A 6,082-nucleotide genomic window follows, 5' to 3' on the forward strand; every position below is an offset into this window, starting at 1 on the left:
CCCTGGCAGAGGGGGGCCCACTACATGGCCCGGTAGAGGGGGTCCAATACATGACCCAAGAAGAGGTGGGCACACTACACAGCCCAGGCAGAGGGGGGCCACTACACAGTCCAAGTAGGGGGGGGCACACTACAAGGCCCTGGCAGAGGGGGGCCCACTACATGGCCCGGTGGAGGGGGGCCACTACATATGGCCCGGTGGAGGGGGCCCGGCCCACTACATAGACCAGGCAGAGAGCGGCCCACCACACAGACCAGGCAGAGGGGGGCCCATCACACAGACCAGGCAGAGAGCGGCCCACCACACAGACCAGGCAGAGAGGGGCCGCCCATCACACAGACTAGGCAGAGGGGGGCCCACCAGTGCCACCACACAGACCAGGCAGAGGGGGGCCCATTACAAGGCCCAGCGCAGCGCTAGATGCCAATGCATTCCTCCTGAGTCCTGTACATTGGTGGCAGTGTGGGTGGCACTGCACTTTTACTTACATTAATGCAGAAGCAGCAGCAGGCAGCAGCGCTGGATGCAGTCACAGGCAGCTGAGGTGGTCTGCAGAGGCAGCGACGCGTTGTCCCGGGCTGCACACACACAGAGACAACGCGGTCACGTGAGGAGGGACACCAGGGGTGGAGTCGGCACTGCTTTCCTGCCCTGTGTGCTGTGTGGCTGAGTCGAATGGCGGAGGTGGGTGCCGCACTGTACGGGCGGGCCAGGGGCCAGGCAGACGTGATCGGGGCGGCGCCGGCGCTGCGGTACTGGCTGCTCTGACTGCAGTTTCTAATGGATGGATGATCTGATTCATCACAACACAGGGGCTGGCTGGCTCTTTTCAGCCTGGGGGGCAATCACAAGCCAGTGGCCCTCCAGTTGCGGTGCTTTTGCCCTGCTTGTCTCTTGCCGCTGCATTAAAGCAGCAGCGATAACAGGCTTTAATAACAGGCTGGTACATAGATATGGGAACAGAATGGAGCTAGCTGCATATATATTGGAGCAGAACCAAGTTTACTGCCTACATAGATACTGTAACAGAAGCAAGCTGACTACATAGACACGAGACCGGAACCAAGAATGCTACGTAGACAAGGAAACTGACTGGAGTTTACTACAGAGATATGGGAGCAGAACCGAGCTAACTACAGAGAAATGGGAAAAGAGCGGAGCTTACTACAGAGATATGGGAGCAGAACAGAGCTTACTACAGAGATATGGGAGCAGAACCGAGTTTACAACAGAGATAAGGGAGCAGAACCGAGTTTACAACAGAGATAAGGGAGCAGAACCGAGTTTACAACAGAGATAAGGGAGCAGAACCGAGTTTACAACAGAGATAAGGGAGCAGAACCGAGTTTACAACAGAGATAAGGGAGCAGAATCGAGCTTACTACAGAGATATGGGAGCAGAACCAAGCTTACTCCAGAGATATGGAAGCAGAACTGAGCTTACTACAGAGATATGGGAGCAGAACCCAGCTTACTCCAGAGATATGGAAGCAAAACGGAGCTTACTACAGAGATATGAGTGCAGAACCGAGCTTACTCCAGAGATATTGGAGCAGAACCGAGCTTACTAGAGAGATAAGCCTGCCACAGTCCCACCGCCCGCTCTTGGAAAAACTCATCTTCTATACCACGTCCTCATTCATCTATTAACAGTTCCCAGCAAACACCAGTTCACATACATAACCAGCAGATTTTGTTTTGGCCAAAAGAATTTTTAAGCCACCACCACAACAAGGTAGACTCTTTTGGCCGGGCCATATTCTAGTCTTACTTATTAAACATTTCCTAAAATATCCAATACTCTTTTTAGGTTTATTTCTATTTATTTTTCTTTAAGGGAATGAGTGGCATAAATTTTTTAGAATGACCATTAATACCACATACAAGGGACAAAAACTGCCACACCATGACCAGACCATATATTACCACCACATAGCGACCGAATAATACTATATATAAGGAACAAATACCTCCATACCATGACCAGACCACATATTACCATCACATAGTGCCAAATAATACCACATACAGGGAGAAATACCGCCACACCATAACCAGATCACATACAACCACCATATAGTGACCAAAGACTACAATACAGATCATTAATAAAAAATTACACAACACTAATGCCATTATACACAGGAGCTTTGTATATAGTGTACAAGTAATACAGAGCTCATCAGTGACATTATACACAGGAGCTCTGTATACAGTGTCAGTGTCCAGGTAATACAGTGATTACCTGTGACATTATACACAGAAGCTCTGTATATAGTGCACAGTGAACAGGTTATAGTGTATAGTGTCAGTGTACAGGGAGCACACTGACTCACCAGTGACGTCTCCAGCTGATGTCCCTCATCTTTGCTTTTCTTTTTTATGCAGGGCAGACGGCCATCATTTCTTTCAGCTAGGACTCGTCTCTGCGTAAAATAACACAAAGTTACCTTGAGCACGGCTTCCACAGCACATTCCCCATTTTTCCCCTTTCTTCTACACTACACATCTAAATACAGACGTGCACCCACCATTAATATATAATAATCCACCATTCCAAATATAAATTATAATTCAACACTGCGCCCCCACCAACAATAAATAGCAATTTCCCCACCTAATATATACATTAATTAGCCACGTACTCTTCCACCAATTCATTACCAGTCACTGCATCCTCAATGTCCCCCAATATGTGCCTCCCGCTCCCCCAATTCGTTATATTTATATGCCCCTTCCGCCCCAATTCATTGTCATGTCTTTCTCTCCCACCCTCTATTCATTATCAACTGCTCTACCCCACATTCAATACATCATTTAGTCCCATCACCCTGAAAACTCATTATTTGTTCCCCCCCAGGTCCTCATTTGTTCTCCCCATCCCCCACCTTCAATTCAATTGCTGTCCCCGTCCCTCATTTCATCATTTGCAGTCCCCCTCACTTCATCATTCGCTGTCCCCCTTCCCCCCTCTCTTCATCATTTGCAGACAGTCCCCCATTCTCCCCCCATTTCATGTGCAGTCCCCCATTCTCCCATTTCATGTGCAGTCCCCTTTCGTTCATGTGCAGTCCCCTATCCCCCTCACTCACATCATCATATGCAGCCCCCCTCCGTCATTTGCAGCCCCTTCCAACATTTGCAGGCCCCATTACATTATTTGCAAATTGCAGAACCCCCCTCCATCATTTGCATCCACCCTTTCATCATTTTCAGCACCCCCTCCATCATTTGTAGCCCCCCTTCATCATTGGCAGCACCCCCTCCATCATTTGCACTGCAGCCCCCTACATCATTTGCAGCCCCACTATCATTTCCAGCACCGCCTCCATCATTTGCTGGCCTGCTCCATCATTTCCAGCACACCCCTCCATTACTTCCAGCACCCCCTCCATCATTTCCAGCACCCACTCCATCATTTCCAGCACACCCCTCCATCATTTCCAGCACACCCCTCCATCATTTGCATCCACCCTTTCATCATTTTCAGCACCCACTGCATCATTTCCAGCACACCCCTCCATCATTTGAATCCACCCTTTCATCATTTCCAGCACCCCCTCCATCATTTCCAGCACCCCATCCATCATTTCCAGCACCCACTGCATCATTTCCAGCACACCCCTCCATCATTTGCATCCACCCTTTCATCATTTCCAGCACCCCTCCATCATTTCCAGCACCCCATCCATCATTTCCAGCACCCACTCCATCATTTCCAGCACACCCCTCCATCATTTGCATCCACCCTTTCATCATTTTCAGCACCCCCTCCATCATTTCCAGCACCCCATCCATCATTTCCAGCACCCACTCCATCATTTCCAGCACACACCTCCATCATTTGCATCCACCCTTTCATCATTTTCAGCACCCCCTCCATCATTTGTAGCCCCCCTTCATCATTGGCAGCACCCCCTCCATCATTTGCACTGCAGCCCCCTACATCATTTGCAGCCCCACTATCATTTCCAGCACCGTCTCCATCATTTGCAGCCCACTCCATCATTTCCAGCACACCCCTCCATCATTTCCAGCACCCTCTCCATCATTTGCAGCACCCCCTCCATCATTTGCAGCCCACTCCATCATTTCTAGCACCCCCTCCATCATTTCCAGCACACCCCTCCATCATTTCCAGCATCCCCTCCATCATTTCCAGCACACCCCTCCATCATTTCCAGCACACCCCTCCATCATTTCCAGCACCCCCTCCATCATTTGCAGCCCCCCTCCATCATTTCCAGCACCCCCTCCATCATTTCCAGCACCGCCTCCATCATTTGCAGCCCCCTCCATCATTTCCAGCACCCGCCATCATTTCCAGCACCCCTTCCATCATTTCCAGCACCCTCCATCATTTCCAGCACCCCCTCCATCATTTCCAGCACCCACTCCATCATTTCCAGCCCCCTCCATCATTTCCAGCCCCCTCCATCATTTCCAGCACCCCCTCCATTTTCAGCACACCCCTCCATCATTTCCAGCCCCCTCCATCATTTCCAGCACCCCTCCATCATTTCCAGCACCCCCTCCATCATTTCCAGCCCCCTCCATCATTTGCAGCCCCCTCCATCATTTGCAGCACCCCTCCATCATTTCCAGCACCCCTCCATCATTTCCAGCACCCTCCATCATTTCCAGCACCCCCCCCCTTTCATCATTGGCAGCCCCCTCACCCATTTGCAGCCCCCCTTTCATCATTTGCAGCACCCCCTCCATCATTTCCAGCACCCACTCCATCATTTCCAGCCCCCTCCATCATTTGCAGCCCCCTCCATCATTTGCAGCACCCACTCCATCATTTCCAGCACCCCCCCATCATTTGCAGCCGCCTCCATCATTTGCAGCCCCCTCCATCATTTCCAGCACCCCCTCCATCATTTGCAGCCCCCTCCATCATTTCCAGCACCCCCTCCATCATTTCCAGCACCCACTCCATCATTTCCAGCACCCCCTCCATCATTTCCAGCACCCCCTCCATCATTTGCAGCACACCCCTCCATCAATTCCAGCACACCCCTCCATCAATTCCAGCACACCCCTCCATCATATCCAGCCCCCACCATCATTTGCAGCACACCCCCTCCATCATTTCCAGCACCCCCTCCATCAGTGGCAGCCCCCTCACCCATTTCCAGCACCCCTCCATCATTTCCAGCACCCCCTCCATCATTTGCAGCACCCCCTCCATCACTTCCAGCACCCCCTCCATCATTTCCAGCACCCCCTCCATCATTGGCAGCCCCCTCACCCATTTCCAGCACCCCCCCCCTTTCATCATTGGCAGCCCCCTCACCCATTTGCAGCCCCCCTTTCATCATTTGCAGCACCCCCTCCATCATTTGCAGCACCCACTCCATCATTTCCAGCCCCCTCCATCATTGGCAGCCCCCTCACCCATTTGCAGCCCCCTTCATCATTTGCAGCCCCCCTTTCATCATTGGCAGCCCCCTCACCCATTTAATTCATTTGATAAAGAAAAAGAAAACGTTTTTCATACTTACCTCACCAGTGATCCCCAGCAGGCACAGCTGCAGCTCCTCTTGTCATGGCAGACGCTGTACCTGGAAGGAGCCCGCCATGCATTGTATCACTTTCAGCAGTGAATCAGCTAGACTGTATGGGCTGTAGTCAGGACCTGCAAGGAGCCCCTACATTCTAGCTACAGCCATGTCACATGACCAGAAGTCCAGGGAGGGCGGAGGGAGAGAGGCGGAGCTGCGCAGCTGTCAAGGTAAGACAGCTATGCACAGCGCAGAGAAAGCTGCCGGCCCACGTGTGCGCCTGGGGGGGGAATATGCCTCCCTGCCACCCGGCCCAGCCCGCCCCTGCAACACAGATGGTACGAGCGACCACCAGTGAGTGACAGTGACATTCGGGGGCGGGGCCCACCGAGGGATCCAAGTTGTGTGGGGTCAGGAGGGGTTTACAAGGTGGATGTAGCAGTGCTGTGTGTGTTCTTGTGTGGGGTCAGGAGGGGTTTACAAGGTGGATGTAGCAGTGCCGTGTGTGTACTTGTGTGGGGTCAGGAGGTGTTTACAAGGTGGATGTAGCAGAGCCGTGTGTGTTCTTGTGTGGG

Source organism: Dendrobates tinctorius, unplaced genomic scaffold (genome assembly GCF_039654945.1).
Source record: "Dendrobates tinctorius isolate UK_male_01 unplaced genomic scaffold, ASM3965494v1 ptg000007l, whole genome shotgun sequence".
In the NCBI taxonomy this organism is placed as follows: Eukaryota; Metazoa; Chordata; class Amphibia; order Anura; family Dendrobatidae; genus Dendrobates; species Dendrobates tinctorius.